At 44.4% G+C, this 24,438-nt stretch overlaps 1 protein-coding gene across 2 annotated transcripts in view; it reads right to left on the bottom strand.

Annotated features, from left to right (window-relative positions):
* The window catches only part of LOC146074034 (N-acetyllactosaminide beta-1,3-N-acetylglucosaminyltransferase 3-like), a 45,367-nt gene extending 21,212 nt beyond the window's left edge, over positions 1–24,155 (bottom strand). Inside the window, exon 1 of one of the 2 annotated variants that reach the window (XM_083181739.1) lies at positions 24,053–24,155. The gene's annotated coding sequence lies outside the window, so the exon portion shown is untranslated. Of the gene's footprint in view, positions 1–23,514; positions 23,851–24,052 lie in introns of those variants that run through there. The other variant, XM_083181730.1, reaches the window with a different exon arrangement.
* Positions 24,156–24,438: the final 283 nt, after the last annotated feature.

The raw sequence follows: 24,438 nt of genomic DNA, 5'->3' as shown, positions 1-24,438 counted from the left end.
CAATGGCAATTGTTGCAACTATATGGGCCCAATGATGAACTCCTCCACTCCTTGGGATAAAATGACTTTTATTGATTTGACTGGTTTCACAACCAGAGATTTGTCATGGAACATTAATGGTAACATGCTTCATCTGTGACAATGTACTATGCATGGAACTCACCAGGTCAACCATTGTGAAATTTGAGTTAATTTACAGTAAGTATCAGGAACAGAACAAAAGCTGCTGGGCTCCACACCAATATAGGATACCTTTCTGCATTACTTGAAATACAGGTTGGGTCCATCTTGGACAACTGTTTGAAGCACAAGTAGGTGTATAATTATACGTAATATAATTACACTGCACAGTAAATGGTTAGCACAGCCATTTTAGACAGTAGTCCAGAAGAGACCCAACCTGTTTTTCAGGTAATGCTAAATATTCTGAGGTGTCTAAGGTGGTATAACTTGACCATTCTTTGATCATGACAAAGCGCTTATGTGGCTAATTAGTTAGGAGCCAAGCATAAAAACAACAAGTGACTTAGCAAACTGGCAAAAACAAGTCAAAGAAACATAGAATTTGACGGCAGATAAGAACCATTTGGCCCATCTAGTCTGCCCCTTTTTTATCCTTCAGGTAATCTCAACCCTTTTTGATCCTTATTTCTGTGTAAGGATATTCATATGCCTATCCCAAGCATGTTTAAACTGTTCTACTGTCTTAGCCTCTACCACCTCTGATAGGAGGCTATTCCACTTATCCACTACCCGTTCGGTGAAGTAATTCTTTCTAACATTTCCCCTGAACCTACCTCCCTCCAGTTTCGTACTGCAGTCGGGGAAGATGCAGCTTGCAGAAATATGAGAGGGACGCGTCCTAACTTAAATCTAACATGCAGTGTAAAAATAAAGTGGTCCAGTATTTGTGGGCTACTTTCAAAAGCAAACCAATATCAGAGACACACAAAACTCTATTTGCTGGGGCAATCAATCCCTAACTGTATCCTTATCTTGCTAGTACACCAGTCTAGTATTAACTGACCCTAGGACTTTATTCAGATGCCGCCCGCAGTGCCGACCGCCCCTCTCGCACGCACAACCCCTCACACCTGTGGATGGATGATTTACATAGTCATCCATTCGCAGGCAGGGAGAAATCATTCTGCATGGTCGGCCGACAATGATTTCTCCAGCGCTCGCAGTTCAGAGACACCTATATGGTGACTCTAAACTGCAGGTGCCCTGTGCGAGGACAGGGCAGGCAGCTGACATCCGCTGACATCAAATAACCACCCCCGCTGCCTGGCGCCCCCCACCCTCCTTCACCCCCGCCTGCTGTGTAGAATGCGTGCATCCGGCGAACAGAATGCTCGCCATGGGTGCACGCACCATGCAGATGCACATGCGCAGAAATGCATCTGCGCAGACGCACAACATCTGTATGAGAAATCAGTGACCCTCCATTTTTTCTGAAACACGCAATAAGCAGTAAGGATTTACCCTGTTTGCAAGAAAGTTGCAGCATGGATAGTTCCAGATACAAAGCTACTTGATTTTTCTTTTGCTTTGCTCCCTCCCTAATGATGTCTCAGCCATCGTTAGGTCGCCCTTCTGTAGCATCAATCAGAAGCCATTGCTAGTGATGGCATGGCATCCCTTCCACTCTGTCACACCCCACCTCTGCATCAGCAAGTATGTATATGTAAGGGGCGCTTATGATGTCAGCCGGGTACCCATTGCTCCAGTGTGTACCTAGCTATAGATTCAGATCCCAAATAAGAAACCCATCAGAAAAAAATGTGCAGTTTTACTCAGGTTTAGTCTCATTATTATATTACTATCAGCAAATAACATGTCTCTTGGTCACTCTTTTTTGCTCCCTTTTTAACTTTCTAGCTCTCAATTTACTTCCATTGTTATTGCCATCTGCCAGAAGGGGGCGCCCTTCGCACGAGACACTTGCGTGCCCCGTTCTGACCGGGCCCGTCACCAGCGTCTGCCGCTGTGCGCGCGCCCCCCCCCCCTCCACCATCCCTGAAGCAGAGACGGGCAGGGATTCCGCCATCCGCCCCCGATTGAAGAGGACGTGCGTGTGCCTGAGAGGCTCGCACGTTCCCGTCAGATGCAGTGTCTCTCTGCCAGCTCAGGGAATCTGGCGATTCTCTGGGCTGGCGGAGAGGCGCTACATCTGTTTATGCATATTAAGTTAACAATGCTACTGACATTAGCCAATTTCTAATATAGAAGCCTTCACAGTCACAACTGTTTGCAGCACAATCTAAAAATAAACAAATTAGGTATTAACAATGAAAAGCCACAAAACAAAGAACAATAGTTTCAAAGAATAAAACTTTGGATTACTTTGGTTACGACTATTTGGCTAAATGTGGGCAACATAAAATTGTTAAAAACTATGGGTGACATTCTATGTGTAGCGGTAAAAACCGCATGATTTTTACCGCACCTAATCGCACTTTTGAAAATCGCAAGATTGGGCCGTTTTTCGCATATTTAATGAGATGCGAAAAACGGCCCAAATAGTGCGAATAGGTGCGATTTGATGCAATTTCTTTAGTCCTGAAAATGTGCGATTTTCAGGTATGAAAATCGCACATTTGCAGGAAATCGCAATTTAAAAAAAAAAAACAACTGCGCGGGGTCCCCCGCCAGAGCATAACCAGCCCCTCATTGAGCCGGTGCTGGTGACATAAAATCACGGTCCCCGACAAATAGGGGTCCCCTTGATTTAATGAAACTAGCACCAGGCTCAAGGTCCGGCGCTGGTTCCCAAAATATGGGGGACAAAATGACTAGGGTTCCGCCCCTTTTCAAGAACCAGCACCAGACCCAACCAGCCAACAGGGTAATGCCACAGCCGGGGGACACTTATTATATAAGGTCCCGCGGCCAAAGCATTATCCCCCTGGCTGGTCAGCATGGGCAGGGGTCCTGGGGAAGTGGGGACCCCCCCAAAGTAGGGTTCCCCCCCCTCCAGGACTTACCAGCTCATGCTGAAAGTCCGGGGCTGTCCCCAATGCCCCTGGGCGGTGGGCATCGGGCTGATGAAAAGTGTAAAAAAGGAATAAAAACTATTGTCTTATACTGTAGAACTATGAGTCCCAGCAAGCCTACCCCGCATGCTGGGGCTTGGAGAATCACAAGTCCCAGCATGCGGGGCATTAAAGGGCCCGCTGGCACTTGTAGTTCCACAGTACAAGAAATAGTTAAATAAAACACACACTGACACCCAGAAAAATAAACGTTTAATACATCCACAGCCCACACATACTGATACTTCCCCAGGACCCCTGCCCATGCTGACCAGCCAGGGGGATAATGCTTTGGCCGCGGGACCTTATATAATAAGTGTCCCCCGGCTGTGGCATTACCCTGCTGGCTGGTTGGGTCTGGTGCTGGTTCTTGAAATGCAGGGGACCCCTAGTCATTTTGTCCCCCGTATTTTGGGAACCAGCGCCGGACCTTGAGCCTGGTGCTGGTTTCATTAAATCAAGGGGACCCCAATTTGTCGGGGACCGTGATTTTATGTCACCAACACGGCTCAATGAGGGGCTGGTTAGTCTCTGGCGGGGGACCCCGCGCAGTTGTTGTTTTTTTTTAAACTGTTTAACCCTTTTTTTCCACCAGAACCCTGCACAGATCTCAATGATCTGTGCAGGGTTCTGGCTAATTCGCCCATCAGAACCTGGTCTGATTTTTGGGCGAATTTTAGACACATTTATACAAATCGCATACCATTAAATATGCGATTTGTATACTTTTCAATGTGAAAACATCTGGATGCGATGTGCTGCGAGAAACAGCCATCGCATTTCCAGAATGTCCAATTTGTTGGCCAAAATCGCACTTTTTTTACATTTTCGCAGCTCATTAAATATGCGAAAATGGAAAAACATGCGATTTCGGCCGTTTTTGCGGAAAAATCTCAAAAAAATAAATAAATCTGGTACTTGTTTCCTAGCACGGCCACAACGATCATAATCGCGGGCATCGGGGCCATCGCGGGCATCGCGTGCACTAAAAAATCGGGTGCGATGGGCCAGATGCGATGCCCGCGATTTCCCCATAGAGAACAATGTTAAATGCCTCAATTTACCCGCGATGACCCCGATTTCCCATAGGAAACAATGTGAAATGGATCAATTTACCCAAATTATCATAGGGAACAATGGTAAATGGGCCAAAAACACTCCTGAACATTAAAATGTCCCCCCAAAAGTACTAGACGCCACCCCGCGATCAACGTGAACCCGAAGCGTGGCGAGCGCAGCGAGCCCGCGAGGGGCGGCGGTACGCGTCCTCCGACCTTTTCATACCCCCACTATCCACGTCGGCGTGGAGTTGAGAATAGAATAGTGTGGCGAGCGCAGCGAGCCACCGAGCCCGAAGCGTGGCGAGCGCAGCGAGCCCCGCGAGGGGCCGCGGATACCTTCACAGTTATACGCGTCCCCTCGCGGGCTTCCCAGGTGTCCATGGCGACGCGGACACCTGTGAAGCCCGCGAAGGGACGCGTTTACCTGTGAAGGTATCCGCGTCCCCTCGCGGGGCTCGCTGCGCTCGCCACGCTTCGGGCTCGGTGTCTCGCTGCGCTCGCCACACTATTCTATTCTCAACTCCACGCCGACGTGGATAGTGGGGGTATGAAAAGGTCGGAGGACGCATACCGCCGCCCCTCGCGGGCTCGCTGCGCTCGCCACGCTTCGGGTTCACGTTGATCGCGGGGTGGCGTAAACTACTTTTGGGGGTACATTTCACTGGTCAGGGGGGTTTTTTGGGGTTTCTGGCCCATTTACCATTCTTCCCTATGATGATTTGGGTAAATTGACCCATTTAACATTGTTTCCTATGGGAAATCGCGGTCATCGCAGGGTAAAGTTACCCATTTAACATTGTTCCCTATAGGGAAATCACGGCCATCGCGTGTGGACCATTTAAGCATTTTTAGCCGCACACGACGCGACCGACCCGATTTTAACTGTTTTTAATGCATTTCAATGGAAAAATCGGGGGCATCGCGTCGGTCGCGTCGCAGGCCACTAAAAATTACCCCCGATGGCCGCGATTGTGGCCGTGCTAGGAAACAAGTACCAAAAATCTCATTCCATAGAATGTCACCCTATGACTTTTTAAATCCTACAGAATATATGTACATACATTAAGAATTGCAGAAGTACATTGCTGTAAATATGGCAGGGATGAGGTCGACAAGCAGAAGGTCCACAGTCAATAGGTCGATCACTTATCCAAAATTGGACATGGACAAAAGGTCAACACTGAAAAAGTTGACGTGAAAAAGGTTGACATGAGTTTTTTGTCAAAAAACTGACTTGTTCATAGAGGGAGAATAAAATAGTGTGCCCGAGCGCAGCGAGCCATACTAGAGTATATAGTACACTTATACGGTGTCCATGCCAACCTATGTCGACATAGACAACCAAAATATGTAAAAAACTCACGTTGAACTTTTTTCATGTTGACTTTTTGTATGTCTACCTGTTGACCAGTAGTGTTTGACCTATCGATTGTCGACCTATCACTCATACCCGTATGGCGACCTGGAACCACTTAAAAGGCATTCATTCTGTTTCTGGCTTTATAGCATTGGGTAGGGCAATTCTTTAGTAATATAATCCTGGGACAGAATAGACATGACCCGTGTGTCCTTTCTGCTGAAACACTTTACAGTAGATAATTAGTAACTAAACTGTAAACTGCTAATCTACCTTCTCTCCAATGCACTGACAGCCCACTCTGATAAACTTAGCTCTGTAAGAATAGCATGTATCATAAACATTTCAATTTTGCTGTAAACCCATTAGGTTGTCCTAACTGATGCAGAATCCTTAAAGAGCAATGTTATTACAACTCTAACATTGAATTTTTTGAAAAGTTTAATTTTAACTATGATGCAATAGGCATGTTTCAGTATAGTGTACTTAAATCCTACCTAGTACACATACTATCTTATAACATAACACAGGATTGCCTACCTGACCCTCTCCATGAGGGAGAAATGCTCTAGTCCTGATCTTCCCTGGTAATGTAGGATTACCAGCACCTGTGGAGAGCTAGGTAATTGATAAGAAAGGTGTTTCACCACAGGTGATGGCAATCCTACATTACCAGGGAAGTCCAGGAACAGAGCATTTTATCCCTCATGGAGAGGGCCAGGTAGGCAAGTATGACATAACATAAACTCAACTAGAATAAATGTCTTTCCTGGCATGTTTATCATACAGTACTATCAGGAATGACAGGCTGAACTACATTTAGGTCTTTTGATTACAAACTAGTTTTTCTTCTTCCCAGGTGTATTAATACCTGGAGTTTACAATACATGAACATACCTCCCAACATGACCCTCTCCAGGAGGGACACAATGCTCTGTTCCTGGACTTTCCTCTTAATGTATGATTACTATAAATAATAAATAATTAATAATTATATGACTTTTTGCTAAATACTAATAACTTTTTTATAGTTGCAGATCACAGTCCCCATTATGAATGAGGACCATGATCTGAACCCTATTTACCAAACTCTGAAAAGCAAAGCTTTCCTGAGTTTGACCTGACTAGCAATCTTCACATGGGCCCTTATTCTGATTGAGTCGGACAGCTGTGTGCGGTCGGATGGCCGATGTTTGGTATTTGCGCATGTGCAGAGGCGTATCTGCGCATGTGCGAATGCCTCGCACGTCCGAACACGGAGTGAGGTCAGTGCAGAAAATGATCGTAGCAGGGGGTGGAGAGGGGCGTGAAGGGCTGTTTGGGCTCATTAACATATGCGTACGCCCCACATTCCCATAAAAACACTGGGTGTACGTATGGTAATGCGGCCGCGACGCACGTGTGGGGGGGTGGACAACTGACGTACCTGGATGTCAGCTGCCCGCCCATATCCCTGCTTTCATACGGAAAGTGGTCTGGAGCACTCGATGCTGCCTGAACGCTCGGTCCATCATTCGATGGACGGCGACCATCGGAGGATGTGGGAGGTTCCCACAGATGGAGGAGGTGTTCACATGAAACATCCACTTGCGGTCCGTACGCTCGGCGTCTTACTGCATTCGGTCGGTGTGAGTGATCCGTGCGGTAGGCGGGGCTAAGAACACTCCGTTCCTGTCTGAAATACGCATCAGTCCGAATCAACAAGAATAAGAGCCATGGTGTAAACCATACCTTTGGAGGTTACTCACAGGAAAGAGATCTTCCGATCCCTCTTCTGCAGCCTCTGTTGCTGCAAAAGGGATGATAATCATGACTGTGCAGTGACTATTACATATCAGTGTTATTTGTTTGCATCTTTTATCCTAGACCTAGATCATTAAATCCCGGGGGTCAAAATACTGACGCCGGAATCCCGACCGCCGAAATCCCGGCACTTTGTCACTCTGTGGCTGTCCACGACACCCATAGAGGGAGAATACATTAGTGTGCCGAAAGTAGGGAGGCACCGTGCACGCTGCGTGACAAGCGCATTGAGCCCGCAAGGGGGGGGGGGGGCGACGATCCACGTCCCCCCCCCTGTCGGGATTTCGGCGGTCGGGATTCCGGCGCCGGGATTTTGACCGCCGGGATTTCGTATCAATCCCATACGGAATATGAAATACAGTATAACCACAGCCCAGAGAGCATCACTATGAAAAGGCAGCACAATAAACAAGTGATGAAATATAATTAGCAAAGCACTTTAGTGTTCACTGGGAATACTGAGACCAAGTTACACCTACATTATGGTGCTTTTATAAGGATACAGAAGTGCCTGGTATTTTCTAGTATCTTTATCATAGATATTAGAGAATGTATTACAGGTTGAGTATCCCTTATCCAAAATCCTCAGGGCCAGAAGCAATGTATTTCAGAATATTTTTATATTTAAAAGATGTATCTTGAGGTATCTTGCATTTATGTTGTATAAACACATCAAACACATGAAATACACACAAATATATTTTATTTGTGCATGAAACAAGGATTTAAAACATGAGAAACAAAGTTTTTGTACAATCACAGACAATGAATTTGAATGTCAAGCAATACTTTTCTTGTACACATTTAGTGTACAAGAAAAGTGCGCTTTCAGACCGCACTCTAGACTCAGGTTATTGCCGAGTCCTTGCGGCCCCAACACAGGTCGAGGTGTGGTCTGAAAGGGCCACCTCGGGTTGAGCAACACAAGAGTGTTCCGTTCACAGTATGGAGGAGACAGCACTGTCAGCTCCAAGTGCACATTATGGTTTTCAGAATTATTGGGATAACGGATATTTGGATAAGGCAAACTCAACCTGTATAGCATTTTGTTTAGCTTGTAAGCTGTTAACAGCAAAGCACTGCCTACCCTGATTGAGGTTCACACTGACTCATTCAATGTTGCATGCCCTTGTACTTCTAGCTTTTGAAGCACCTTTTACGTAAACAAGTTGATGATGATGGTGGTTTATATAGCCAGATGCCTGATTGCTAGTTTGCGTACATAAAGTACTATTATCTCTGATCAGCCAATGTTAAAAAAGCAACTGGTCACCAATGTTAACAAAAACTGCATTTACTGACATTTTCTTAAAGCTAATAAAAGCATATAAATAGTTAGGGGGATGTGTACTGCAGACAGGAGAAAAGGTAGGGAATGACACTGCTTTCTCTAGTCAATTCACTTATATTTACTGCATTATTAACTGCCTTTCCTTTGCAGGTGTAAACACTAGTTAAACACTGCATGTAAAACGTGATCACAATTGATATGCAATGTAACTGAAAAAAAGGAATAGAACTGTGCAATATCAGGAATACATTTCAACAATACTATGACATTTATTAATAATTTTTGCTCCAATAAATGACGCTATATCTAAAAAAAAAATCAAATTTTTGCAAATACTGTTTTTCATCTAATGTGTGAATAATTTACTAAGCAAGACTGCGCTTCTTAAAGTGACAGTTGCATATTTTGTAACTGCCACATTTCCCATTTTCTGTAAATGAAGGGTGCACACCCTGTATAGGGAGCTGCGAATCTTGCAAATAATTGGTCTGTACCTGTGTTAATAGGCTCTAGCATGACTAGCGCTTCTAAGTGGCCCTTGGACCACTAAGCTCTCTTTCTAATACTCCGGATACAGTTGTTTCTAAAGGTTAATCAGCACCAACGACTGGGAGGCCGGAGAAGAAGGTAACATCTGTAAGGTACCTCTGTTACATTTACAATTATCAAAGCTAAACTGGCAAGCTTCATGACTATTAACAACTAATGTCGTCTCACATGTGATACAGAATGGCTTACTAACAAGTTGATATGAACTAATCCACTCTGCTCATTCACTAACTCCACTTACAGTGCATGCCGTTTTTAATCAGCATCTTATGCCTATTTTACTTATCATGATATTTTAGCTGTATGTAGACAAAACCAGTTGTGCTTTTTTCTTTCCTTTTTCATTTTTTTATATGTTGTATGTGATTTTTTTTAGATATAGCGTCATTTATTGGAGCAAAAATTATTAATAAATGTCATAGTATTGTTGAAATTTATTCCTGATATTGCGCAGTTCTATTCCTTTTTTTTTGGGACATTGAGCCGTCCCTAATAGAGCAGCTGCAATTGAGAGGAAAGCTGGCTTATTGTAACCAAGTCTGGCCATATTATATTTTATACTTGGTCATAATTTGTCGGCTTTCCGTGGCGCAGGACTTTACATAGTTTCTCTGATATGCAATGTCACCTGTTTTTTAATGCAAATGGGTAACCACCATAACGTGCAATCTAGTGATCAGGTGACATAGAGATGTAAGTTAAGCCCCTTTCACATTGCAGTTTTAACATGGCATATTGCCGATTTTTAACTGCTTTAAAACAGTACCAGCTGCAATATGAAAGCTCCACAATCAATTTACCGGTTACAAAATACCGGTATTTTGAAACGTGTTAAAAGCAGGATCCTACATGTTTCTGAGCCGTTTTCCCTGCAGTCAGAAAACGGTATTTGCTACAAATGATACCCACACATGATCCCCGCCCACAACAGGAAAAAAACATTTAAAATGACATTGTATGGCTTTCTATGGGTGAACCGGGTTGAATCTGAAGGTACAAAAACAGTATTGAAACTGCAATATACCATTTACAACATGTAATATGAAAGGGGTTTAACTGGCTTTTGACCAGTTTTAACCCCTTCCCGACATTTGACGTATATATACGTCATGGCCGGGATGTACTTCCCGACACATGACGTATATATACGTCATGACTTCAAAGTGCCACTGCGTCTAGAGACGCAGTGACAGAGGGACAATGTCTGCTGTCCCTGACAGCAGACATGTCCCTGCATGCCCAGGGGGGGCGGCGATGCCGCCCCCCCGTCGGCGATCGCTGTGATTGGCTGTTCAATGTGAACAGCCATTCGCAGCGTTTTCCTGTGTTACCGGCGAATCAGACACCTGGTAACACAGGTGTCAATCACCGCCGGGTGTGAGGGGGCATGAGGGGGTCATCGGTGACGACGACACCTCACCCCACCTGCCCCCAAGGCTGTGATTGGCTCGTCGGACCGACGGACCAATCACAGCCAAGGCGCGCCATTTAAACTAACGGTGACTGCGCTGCAGACGCCATTCCGGTCTGGAATTGCGTGCAGAGCGGTCACCGACCAATCTGTCGTGATATACATACCTGATCCTTGCCTGATCCTTGCCTGATACTTACCTGATCACCGCTGATCACCGCTGGTAGCATGCTGCCAGCAGCTGGATGCTTCCTGGATCTTGTGACTTCCTGTGTCCTGCTGCTGCAGTGTCATAGAGTCCAAGATAGTGATAGATAGTGAGAGATAGTGAGAGATAGTGACAGAGAGTGATAGAGAGTGATAGAGAGTGATATATTTTGTGTCTGCTGCACCCCCTTTTGTGCTGATCACTATATCTGAGCTGATCAGCAACTTTTTGGGGGTGCAGAGGTTTTTTTTTATATATATACACCTGTCAGTTGCACCAAAGGTTGTGCTGCCTGTGCAACTGACTGCTGCCCCCCCTTTTGTGCTAATTAGTTTAAATTAATTAATCAGCAACTTTTTGGGGGTCCAGGGTTTTTTTTTTATATATATATATACCTGTCAGTTGCACCAAAGGTTGTGCTGCGTGTGCAACTGACTGCTGCCCCCCCTTTTGTGCTGATTAGTTTAAATTAATTAATCAGCAACTTTTTGGGGGTCCAGGTTTTTTTTTTTTATATATATACCCTGTCAGGTTGCACACAGTTGTGTGCCTGCTGCCCCTCACTGCTAATCAGTGTTCACTGATCACTGCATCACTGATCTGCAGTTTTTTTTTTTTTGGAGAGTGCAGTGGGGTTTTGTTTTTACACCCACGTTGCTTTTGTGCGTGTCCTGTGGCCGCTGAGCGCTGATCAGTGACGTACAATCAATGAACAGCATTTTTGGCACAGGGTTGATATAATTTTTTTTCTGCAGTTTTTTTAAATTGTTTTTTTTTTTTGGGAGAGTGCTGTGGTATATTTTTTTAAATTGTTTTTACACCCACGTTGCTTTTGTGGGTGTCCTGTGGCCGCTGATCAGTGACGTACATCACTGAACAACATTTTTGGCACAGGGTTGATATAATTTTTTTTCTGCAGTTTTTTTAAATTGTTTTTTTTTTTTGTTTTTACACCCACGTTGCTTTTGTGGGTGTCCTGTTGCCTTTGAGCGCTGTTCAGTGACGGTCGTTACTGACCAACATCTGTGCTCAATTTTTGGCGCAGGACCTTTTTTTTTTTTTTTTTTAACCCCTTCAATTTTTTTTTTTTTTATTGGGATCAAATTCCTGTATAAAGTATTTTTTTTTTCTGCACTACATACACACTACACACTACATACCCCCCGTGTTGAAATAAAGTTTGTACCCCCCCTACACTATACACGTGTTGAAACATTACACTTATAGAAAAACAAAAATAAAAATGGCATCCCAAATGTCATCCCAAATGTCATTCCAGTCATCCAGAAGAATGTGTTCAGCGGAGGAGGCATATGCCATGCTTGCCTCTGACTCTGACACAGCCAGTGATGCAAGCGGGGAATTTGAAGGATTCGTCTTAAGCTCCTCTTCCTCCTCTGGTGATGAGGGACCCCCTCAAAGACGCCCCCGTAGAGCAGCTGAGACCCCCCCAAATGATTGATCCCGTATGGACCCCACCACCAGACAATTTTGAGCCCCAGGTTCCTGAGTTTTTGGCCATCCCAGGAATCCAATTTGATTCAACAGGTCTCAGAGAAATTGACTTTTTCAAATTATTTTTCTCTGATGATTTTATAAATTTAATGGTGGACCAAAGTAATTTATATGCCCAGCAGTTTATTGCTCAAAACCCCACGTCATCATTTGCTAGGTGGACCCCTGTAGATGCAGTAGAGATGATGACGTTTTGGGGTCTGGTGTTACATATGGGCATAGTTAAAAAGCCAGAAATTAGGCAATATTGGAGTACAGATGTTCTGTACAGCACCCCATTTTACCGTATGGCCATGACTCGGACTCGTTTTGAGATAATCCTTAAATTTTTACATTACACCGATAATGCACAGTGCCCACCCAGAGATGATACCACCTTTGACCGGCTATTCAAAGTCAGGCCGGTCATTGATCATTTCAGTGCCAAATTTGCAGAGATGTACATCCCTGAAAAATTTATTTGTATCGACGAGTCCCTTATACATTTTAAAGGAAGGGTTAAATTCCGCCAGTACCTTCCCAGTAAGAGGGCAAGGTATGGCATAAAAATGTATAAACTGTGTGAAAGCACCTCAGGGTTCACCCATAGGTTTAGGGTATATGAAGGGAAGGATTCAAGAATTAAACCGCCAGAATGCCCCCCCTCCCTCGTAGGTGTTAGTGGAAAAATTGTCTGGGATTTAGTGCACCCCTTCCTGGATAAAGGTTATCACCTCTATGTGGATAACTTTTACACTAGCATCCCCCTGTTTAAGGCCCTTGGTTCAAGAGGTACAGCAGCTTGCGGTACTGTGCGCAAGAACCAAAGAGGCCTCCCAAAAACGCACATTGCCCAAGTACTGAGAAGGGGTGAAAGCAGGGCACAATCCACCGAAAATATGTTGTTGGTCAAATATAAGGACAAGAGGGATGTCCTTATACTGACAACAATTCATGGAGACAGTACCACCTCCATCCCTGTACGAGGTACCAGTACCCACACCTCAAAACCTAATTGTATCCTTGATTACAATAAGTACATGGGCGGAGTGGATCTTTCAGATCAGGTACTGAAGCCGTACAGTGCCCTGCGGAAAACAAAAATCTGGTACAAGAAGCTGGCCGTGTATATCATCCAGATGGCACTGTATAACGCTTACGTGCTATTCCGTTCTACCAGCCAGAGGGGGACATTTATGCACTTTCAAGAGGAAGTCATAAAGGGCCTAATATTTGGGAACCAGCAGGCAGAGGGCCCCAGTACTTCTAGTACTGGCCCCCGTATTGTACCAGGGCAGCATTTTCCTAACGAAATCCCCTTCACTGCAAGAAAGGGCAGGACACAAAAAAGGTGCAAAGTTTGCTATAAAAAGGGAATAAGAAAGGATACTATTTTCCACTGTGAAACTTGCCCCGACAAACCCGGCCTATGTATAAAGGAGTGTTTTAAAATATACCACACATCTATGGATTATTAGGTTAATCATTTCACCGTGCTTCGGGGGTCTTGCTAATGCCACATAGCACCCACCATTCATTCCACCAGAATCTGAGCTGCAAAATCCAAAAATCACTCCTTACCTTCTGAGTCCTGCCATGCACCCAACTGGTATTTTTTGGTCACATGTGAGGCATTGCCGTACTCGGGAAAAATTGGGGCACAGATTTTGGGGTGCTTTGTCTCCTTCATTCCTTGTGAAAATGAAAAATTTTGAGCCAGAACTGCATTTTTGTGTAAAAAATGTAATTTTTCATTTGCACAGCCCAGTTGTATCAAAATTGGTGAAACCCCTGGGGGTTTGAAATGTACACTATACCCCTAGATGAATTCCCTGAGGGGTGTAGTTTGCAAAATGGGGTCACTTGTGGGGGGGTTCCACTGTATTGGTGCTTTGGGGGACTTGCTAATGCGACATAGCACCCACCAACATTCCACCAGAATCTGTGTTGCAAAATCCAAATATCACTCCTTCCCTTCTGAGTCCTGCCATTTTTTGGTCACACATGAGGCATTGCCGTACTCGGGAGAAATTGGGGCACAGATTTTGGGGTGCTTTGTCTCCTTCATTCCTTGTGAAAATGAAAAATTTTGAGCCAGAACTGCATTTTTGTGTAAAAAATTTAATTTTTCATTTTCACTGCCCAGTTGTACCACAATTGGTGAAACCCCTGGGGGTTTGAAATGTACACTATACCCCTAGATGAATTCCCTGAGGGGTGTAGTTTGCAAAATGGGGTCACTTGTGGGGGGGTTCCACTGTATTGGTGCTTCGGGGGTCTTGCTAATGCGACATAGCACCCACCAACATTCCACCAGAATCTGAGCTGCAAAATCCAAAAATCACTCCTTCCCTTCTGAGTCCTGCCATGCACCCAAATGGTATTTTTTGGTCACATGTGAGGCATTGCCGTACTCGGGAGAAATTGGGGCACAGATTTTGGGGTGCTTTGTCTCCTTCATTCCTTGTGAAAATGAAAAATTTTGAGCCAGAACTGCATTTTTGTATAAAAAATGTAATTTTTCATTTTCACTGCCCAGTTGTACCACAATTGGTGAAACCCCTGGGGGTTTGAAATGTACACTATACCCCTAGATGAATTCCCTGAGGGGTGTAGTTTGCAAAATGGGGTCACTTGTGGGGGGGTTCCACTGTATTGGTGCTTCCGGGGTCTTGCTAATGCGACATAGCACCCACCAACATTCCACCAGAATCTGAGCTGCAAAATCCAAAAATCACTCCTTCCCTTCTGAGTCCTGCCATGCACCCAAATGGTATTTTTTGGTCACATGTGAGGCATTGCCGTACTCGGGAGAAATTGGGGCACAGATTTTGGGGTGCTTTGTCTCCTTCATTCCTTGTGAAAATGAAAAATTTTGAGCCAGAACTGCATTTTTGTGTAAAAAATTAAATTTTTCATTTTCACTGCCCAGTTGTACCACAATTGGTGAAACCCCTGGGGGTTTGAAATGTACACTATACCCCTAGATGAATTCCCTGAGGGGTGTAGTTTGCAAAATGGGGTCACTTGTGGGGAGGTTCCACTGTATTGGTGCTTCGGGGGTCTTGCTAATGCGACATAGCACCCACCAACATTCCACCAGAATCTGAGCTGCAAAATCCAAAAATCACTCCTTCCCTTCTGAGTCCTGCCATGCACCCAAATGGTATTTTTTGGTCACATGTGAGGCATTGCCGTACTCGGGAGAAATTGGGGCACAGATTTTGGGGTGCTTTGTCTCCTTCATTCCTTGTGAAAATGAAAAATTTGGAGCCAGAACTGCATTTTTGTGTAAAAAATTTAATTTTTCATTTGCACAGCCCAGTTGTATCAAAATTGGTGAAACCCCTGGGGGTTTGAAATGTACACTATACCCCTAGATAAATTCCCTGAGGGGTGTAGTTTGCAAAATGGGGTCACTTGTGGGGGGGTTCCACTGTATTGGTGCTTCGGGGGTCTTGCTAATGCGACATAGCACCCACCAACATTCCACCAGAATCTGAGCTGCAAAATCCAAAAATCACTCCTTCCCTTCTGAGTCCTGCCATGCACCCAAATGGTATTTTTTGGTCACATGTGAGGCATTGCTGTACTCGGGAGAAATTGGGGCACAGATTTTGGGGTGCTTTGTCTCCTTCATTCCTTGTGAAAATGAAACATTTTGAGCCAGAACTGCATTTTTGTGTAAAAAATGTAATTTTTCATTTGCACAGCCCAGTTGTATCAAAATTGGTGAAACCCCTGGGGGTTTGAAATGTACACTATACCCCTAGATGAATTCCCTGAGGGGTGTAGTTTGCAAAATGGGGTCACTTGTGGGGGGGTTCCTAACTTTTAGCATCTTATGGTGCCTAGAAACCTACATGGTGCCTAAAAAATAATCGGTACTTGTGAGTTATCCGGGCTCCCGATTTTGGGTACTTGCGATTTGCATGCGATATCGCATGCGATATCGCATGCGATATCGCATGCGATTTGCTATCCGTTTCATTATTCATCATTACCCCACTATCCCCTTAGCGTGAAGCGTGGCAATCAACGTGAACCCGAAGCGTGGCGAGCGCAGCGAGCCAGCGAGGGGCGGCGGTACGCGTCCTCCGACCTTTTCATGCCCTACTATCCACTAGGGCGTGGAGTGAGAATAGAATAGTGTGGCGAGCGCAGCGAGCCACCGAGCCCGAAGCGTGGCGAGCGCAGCGAGCCCCGCGAGGGGACGCGGACACCTTCACAGGTATCCGCGTGCCCTTGCGGGCTTCACAGGTGTCCGCGTCCCCTCGCGGGGCTCGCTGCGCTCGCCACGCTTCGGGCTCGGTGGCTCGCTGCGCTCGCCACACTATTCTATTCTCACTCCACGCCCTAGTGGATAGTAGGGCATGAAAAGGTCGGAGGACGCGTACCGCCGCCCCTCGCGGGCTCGCTGCGCTTGCCACGCTTCGGGTTCACGTTGATAGACACACTTTGGGGATAGTGGGGTAATGAAATGAATAGCAAATCTTATGCAAATCGCATGCTAAACGCAAATCGCATGCGATATCGCATGCGATCTAGTACCAAAATCGGACGCCCAGATAACTCACAAGTACCAAATAATCTCATAAAAAGGAGGCTCCAAAATCAAGTAGGTGCTCCTTCTATTATGAAGCCTGTGGTTTGGTCAACGTGCACACTAGGGCCACATATAGGATATTTATGAAAACAAAAGAATTGGGGGAATCAATTTTTAGTCACATTTCTCTAGTAAAATCTACTGTGTTCTTTAGAAAAATCTATTAAAATTGGAAATCTGCAAAAAAAAATGAAATTTTGAAATTTCACCTACACTTTGTTTTAATTCCTGTGAAACACCTAAAGGGTTAACAAACTTCCAAAATGCTGTTTTGAATACTGTGATGGGTGCAGTTTTTGAAATGGCATCATTTATGGGGGTGTCTCACATACAAGTCCCTCAAAGTCACATCAGAACTGAACTGGTCCCTAAAAAAATCAGTGTTTGAAATTTTCTTGAAAATTTTAGAATTTGCTATTCATATTTTAAGCCTCCTAGTGTCCAAAAAATTTAAAAGGAAGTTGAAATAATGATGGAAACATAAAGTAGACATATGGTCTATGTTAGTTATTAACTATTTTGAGTGGTATGATTATTTGTCTCACAAGCAGAAAATTTAACATTTTGAAAATTGCTAAATTTTCCATTTTTTTACGACATTTTGGTATTTTTCACAAAAAAACACAGACTGTATCGACCCAAATTTACCACTAACTTGAAGTACAATGTGTCACGAGAAAACAATCTCAAAATCACTGGGATAAGTAAAAGCAAAAAAAAGTTATCCCCACTTAAGTGATACATGTCAGATTTGAAAAAAAGGGCTCTGTCAGGAAGGCAAAAACTGGCTGCGTCAGGAAGGGGTTAAGACACGTTTGCAAAAACGGGTTGAAAGCAGGTTTTTGCAATGTGAAACAAGCTTTAATGGCACACCTCCCAACATGACCCTCTCCAGGAGGGAAGCATTCTCTGTTCACTCTGTTTCTGGACTTACCTCTTAATGTATGATTGCCATCACCTGTTTTAAACAGATTAATTGATGGAAAGGTGTTTGCACACAGGTGATACTAATCATAAATTAAGAGGGAAGTCCAGAAACACAGCATTGTGGGGGTTATTTCACTGTTTCTGACAAATTCCTTCTTATAGTGTGTACACACGGTTCGATATGGCTTCCGATGTTGACGATATCGTCAACATCGGAAGCCATATCGCATACATATCGCATACTGATTGTATGCATTGTAAGGGCTTCCTAGCCTGATGCGCGCTCCCGTTTAAGGAGAGATCGGAGGGGAGATAGAGTGGGCAGCACACTCTACCTAGCACAAATCGCAAGCATATCGCATGCATCGTATGTGCCTTGCGATATGCTTAAGATGCGATGTGCTATACGATTTCCAGGGCCCTGTCAGTCATCCTGTTGTTAAGTCAAAATCGCTTAGTCAAAATCTTAAGCAAATCTTAAGGCACATAGGAAATCGCATAGTAAATCAAATAGGAAATCGCATAGCAAATTGTATGGTAAAAAGTCAAAATCTTAAGCATATCTTAAGGCATATCTTAAGGAGTAGAGAAAAAAAAAAAAGGGAAAAGTAAAAATCGGACAAAACATCGAATCGTACATCGGATCGCACAGAACATCGAACCGTGTGTACACACTCTGAGATGGATAAAACCATGTGCACTGCAGGTGGGGCAGATGTAACTTGTGCAGAGAGAGTTAGATTTGGGCGGGGTTTTACTTCAAAGTGAGATCTATGTTGCAGTGTAAAAATAAAGCAGTCCGTATTTTCCCTGCACAGAAACAAAATAACTCACCCAAATCGAATTCTCTCTGCACATTTTACATCTGCCCCCCTGCAGTGCACATGGTTTTGTCCATCTAAGAAGGAATTTGTCAGAAAAAGTGAACCAAAATAACCCCCTGTGTCTCTCCTGGAGAGGATCATGTTGGGAGGTATGTAATGGGGTGTATCCATTTAGTTGCTATGCGTTTTTAGCAAAGGACCCACAATCATGTGATAACACTTGGGATCCGGTATAAGTTATAGTGGCTCCGATGCCTGCTTATTGAGGTTTATGTGTCCTGCTGCCTGAGGCAACCGAGGCACAATCCCCAATAAGTGCCAGTATCGGCAAGGAGCACACTGCATCAGGGCTAAATGGATAGCTCCTGGCATAGATATTAGCAGCAGTCAAATACTGTCGTTAATATGATACTCTCCTGTGTGTGGAAAAACCAAAGGGATGCTTATAATCTATTCAGATACTAAACTGTGGGGTATGAACCCACATTTTGAGGGAGAAACCATGTCTGCAACATTATGTGCGATGATACTGCTTCTCCCCCATGTATGAAGGAGAAATGTGCAAAATGACAAGGGCACCCCTGCCTATATGGGCACTGCTATCTAAAGGTTAGCGCACTGATGCTGTGGGCAATGTATGAAATTTCAGTAGCACTGACCATTCTGACACTTGCAGCCATTGATTTCATCACCTGCAGGTGTCCTTGCCCATACATCACAGCAAGGACATCGCTGTGCCTGGTAGATTTGGGATGCACCACAGAGGTGTCTCAGATCTGTGAGCGCTTGAGAAATCAGTTGATGGTTGTCGAACATCAAATTATGTTTTCCCCTGCACCCAAGGCAGCGAATGGATGATTATTAATGGTGTGTGAGGGGGGCCTATGGGGGACTCACAAAGCTGCGATATTCTCAGCCTTGCGAGTCAACTAGAATAAGGTCCATAGTGTACTCAGGCAGTAGAGCTTGTGTATGTACAATAAACAGCTTTACTTGTATCTAATATGGGCAGACAAGTATTTTTTGTATCCAATATGGGCAGACAAGTGTTATTTATTATCTGTACTGAGCATTCGAGAGATGGAAATATAAAAAAAATGCTAGGAAGCTGTGATATCTCTGCTCATATTCCCCATATTTTGCCCTGTTGGCAAAACAAAATATGTTCTGCGCAGATGTAGGGGTATATTTATCAAAAAGTTTGCCTGAAAAAGGGGTTATCACAGCTTCCGTCCATTAAAAAACAGGTTTGCCAAAGACAAATCAGTGACTTCTGCTGTCCATTTATGCACAGCATTGCGTTTCCATAGCGTGCTATGGTATTTAGGGGCCAAATTCAATTAGCTGTGAGTTTGGCAAAAGATTATTAAAGTGGCCCAAAAACCCCACAGCCATGTGATTTCTATTCACTTATAAAATCATGTTAAGGTAAGGCAGATATAAGTGGGAGTTAACATTATATTAGTTACATGCACAGGTTGTCCCACAAGATCATCTTTTCACCAGTGAACAAGTTGGATGGTTTAAATGAAAATTTGATAATGTATGGGAGCAAACAAAAATCAGCCATTTGCTCCCAAACACCATAAAATGTCCAAAAAACCCCATTTTTTTAGACAATTTGGTTAAATCGATTTGATGATACCGTATTAGGAAATGGGACGAATCTCCAGCTTAATAAATAAGCCTCAAAGTATTGTGTGACTATAGACAGTGATATAAACCAGGATTTCCTACCTGATCCTCTCTTTCGGGGAGAAAATGCTCTGTTCTTGGACTTCCCTGGTCATGTATGATTACCATCACCTGTGGGGAGCTAGGTAATTGATAAGAAAGGTGTTTCACCACAGGTGATGGCAATCATACATGACCAGGGAAGTCCAGGAACATAACATTTTCTCCCTGAAGGACAGGTAGGCAGGGCTGGTGCAAGACTTAACAGCATCCTAGGCAAAATGTCAACCTACTCTCTCTCCCCCCCCCCCCCCATACTGTCACCAATACCCAATTTCCAACCCCTTAAGGCATACTTGCCTAACATTCCGGAATGGCAGGGACGCCCCAAAAGTCAGGTGGTCCTCCCAGCTCCCCGGGAAGGTGGGCAAGTCCCCTGCTTTCCCTGGAGGCCTACCTTTGCCACCCACAACAGAGTGCAAGGAGGAGGGTGCAGCAAAGTAGGGAAGTGAGCCTCAAGGGAAAGTACCACAGCAGCCACCTGCATTAAGTACAACAAGGATCCTCATAGACATCCTTCATTTTTTGATAGGCAGACTTCATGGCGCCCCCCAGATCCTGGCGCCCTAGGCAGCTGCCTAATGGTAGAGCCGGCCCTGCAGGTAAGCAACCCTGATAAAAACCCGTTCCTGTTCAGATCTTAAGATCAGCCTGGGAAAAATGTTCTATTGTCTCCAAAAATTGTTTGGCTGGCTTCTAAATTCAAGATATTAGAATCTGCATTGTACATTTTTGCAATGCCAATTTATGAGCATCAGTCTGAGCAATTTCCTTCAGGGGATATTTGTCTCTTTCCAAAACTGCCTATACTAACCTGGAATCAATTCAACAAAAAATGTCAACTATTCTGTTGGCATTACTCATCTAATTGTTTTCAAATTAAACAGTGCTATAGTAAACTAGGTGTGCACCAAATAGTTTAGAGGAACAACCCAGAATTATTTTACCCTAACAGATAAACAATTTAAAGAACATCTGTTTTTTTTTATAGACACAATACACAATTATCATGCTTGTAAGAATTATAGACTTCCCGTGTAAGGTGATAATTTTTTTAGATGCAATTTGTCAGACAATGGAGCTAATTCAGAGACACAGAGACGATATTTGTGGATCTGCGATCGCTGCCCGGTCAGGGAGCAGCATATAATGTAGGAGCACTTTTCTGTGCAGCCAAGTGCCCGCACAATAGCGATGCATTAGGGGGCGGGACCTAGCATGCATGGCAGCCTTGCCCTGTGCTGGCCAGCCCCCTGCAGCTTACTGCCATTAGTTGTAGTTGGTGCCTCAGGATGGTGATCCAAGACCAATTAACATTATTTATTGTTAATGTAATAGACAAAACCAGTGCTGGTGGCTGCCAATCATAAATTATGTGGACTAACCAAAGTGAATCCACCAAGTAAATAAACCTAATAACCACAATTTACTTAATTTTATATACTTTTCCTAAATTTCTTTTGGCCTGGGGGTGCCTTGATAAACATGCTGATACTCTAGGGCAGGGGTCCTCAAACTATTCTGCTCTGGGACCCCATTAGACAATAAAAATAATGACAGGACCCCAGCAAGTTACTGCAGAAGGTTATCACATCACATGTGTGGCCAGCAGACAGCACATACATGGCAGCATTGTGTAGACATTCTAAAATAACAGACAAAAAAACAGATTTTTCAGACTCCTTTAATCACTGACTGAGATTAGAAAAGTAATCAGCCTGATAGTCAGCAACATGGAGTCGCGACCCCATGCTGAGGAGGTCGGTAACCACTTTGGGTTTAAGAACTGTTGCTCTAGGGCAGTGGTCGTCAACCTTATTTGGGGTGTGAGCTACTCTAGAAAAATTAAACTGCTTGAAGAGCTACTAAAAATGTTTCTAATTTCTCGCGTGGTCCCCGTACCTGTCTGGCCAACTTCCAATGGATCCTCTCTCCATCTCGCTGTGACCCCCAACTACCTTCCCACTTATCTCTGTGGGAATGTAAGCTGTTCTGCTGTCTCCCACCAGTGGCTGCCGATGATGTGCATCTTTGTGGGTCCCAGGAGCAGCCTCCAGTCTGCTATGGGACAATGACACTGGATCCCTCTGCAGCTGCCAGTGGCTTCCGGGTTCTCTTTTCCTGCCTTGTGGTGGCTCCCGGATTCAGGTCCTGATTTCAGGCACTTAATCCCAGCTGACAGTAGTCCTGTAGGCAGGCGAGCTACCCAAACTATGACCGTGAGCTACTGGTAGCTTGCAAGCTACAGGTTGGAGACCACTGCTCTAGAGCAGGGGTGCTCAAACTATTTTGCTCTCGGACCCCATCAGACAATAAAAATTATTAAAGGACCCCAGCAAGTTACTACTGAATGACCACCACGTGTGGTCAATGAAGTTAAGTGACCGCTTTATGAAAAATGAAATTACTGGGTCAAGCATTTCTTTTCCAGTAGCTTGCTGATCAATACAGGAATTTCTTCTGTGTGAAAGGGTCAACCAGGGTCGGAGTACAAAATCTCTGGTGTAAACGTGGGTAGAAATGTTTGCAGAAATTTGCTTTTCTGTTTTCAAAGGGTTATTATATCTCTTCCACATTGCAAATCCTGGTGGGACCATGGATTTTGAACCCGGATTACAAGTGCTTTTGAAAGGGGTATTAGTGTCACTACTGTATATTGTCACACAGCAGCAGTCAGAGAGGGTGGGACAGTACAGAGCACAGGGTGAAAGGAAGCGAAGGAGTGGACAGAAGGTTGTGGTTAAACAAAGAGGGGGAAAGAGCAGCTAGAACATTTGGGTAACCTCAGCACGTCCCTTTACCATTATTAACAATAATACAAGATACAATTGCTATAGCATCTGCTAAAATTTTCTTAAAAACTCATTACTGAGCAGAACTCTCAGCAGAAATAAGGATCTCACTTCTCAGCAGTTGCAGCTTATAGATGGGAGGACATGCTGTGAAACACACAGAAGCAAGCGACTGTCTCAGTGCCCTGCCCCACAGTTTAACGGTCTGACTGTAGCTAGTGCCTGGGGAGCGGCTGCAAAGGGAACTTATTACACCCAGATGCAATGTAACTATGCCGGTGTACGGCAGCTACACATACTACCGTACATGTTACATACAGCTACATGTAGGACACATGGTCCTGGACTCATTACACTGAAGTAGTTACTGTCATTTTCTAAATAGTACTTGTATGTATTAATAGCAAATATCGATAACTCACACGAATGTCAGTAGCCGTCACATGCCAGTTCCCTGTGTGTCCCGGCATATCTGTGCGCTTAACCCCCGGTGGCAGCCGCTGTTCCCCGCTCCGGAGCAGAGCCTGGCCACTACCCAGTGCATGCCCGGCCTCCTGCGTGACTCATCCTCTCCTGTTGCTCTCCGTTATCTCGGCAGCGCTTATCTACTAACGTATGAACCTCTCTCCCCTAGCTGCAATAAGAACCAGGCCCCTGGGTGCTGGCCGTGTACCCTGACCCTGGCCAATGCCCCGCTCTATCTACAGAGGTGACACTCCTCTCGTGTGCCGTACACTAGTCCAGTCCACAATGTATAGTACAGTGTGCAGGCTTGTCTCTTCCTGTCCTGTGCCTCCCCCCTACTGCATGTGCTGGCGTCATGCTGCCACCACTGATCTACTTAAAGCAGGACTACTGTATATATGTCAGTCTGCCCATTGGGGCTGGCTGCTTCTGACTTCCCAGGTAACAGGTGTTCTGTTTCCCCAGATCTGACAATGACAAACAAATGACATTTACCTTGTGCAGGTTCAGGCTTGTGGTTCCTACATGAATAAAACAGAAAGAAATAGGTTTGGACACTGAGGACTGGAGGAGTGTGAGTAGGAGGGACTGAGGGAACCTGAGTGAGTGTGAAACTGTAAGCCTGACTCCAGCCTTATTAGTCAGAAGTGTTTGCTTAATAATTTGCACAATAGACTTTTCTCAACCCATTCATTCACAAGTTTTATTGATTTCCATGTCAAGCACAAGATTTAGTTAAAATTGTGATTAAATTTATCTATAATTTCTTTATTTTATTTATCTGTCTGGCCAATAAACATTTGTTTGTGTATATAATGTACTTATTATTGACAAGATTACAGAACTTGTTTGGGGGTCTATTTATTATCCATATATGGTCT

Source organism: Crinia signifera, chromosome 1 (assembly GCF_055691185.1).
Source record: "Crinia signifera chromosome 1, ASM5569118v1, whole genome shotgun sequence".
Taxonomy (NCBI): domain Eukaryota; kingdom Metazoa; phylum Chordata; class Amphibia; order Anura; family Myobatrachidae; genus Crinia; species Crinia signifera.
The sequence above is the reverse complement of the archived record's forward strand: the minus strand, read 5'-3'. Positions and strand labels throughout refer to the sequence as shown.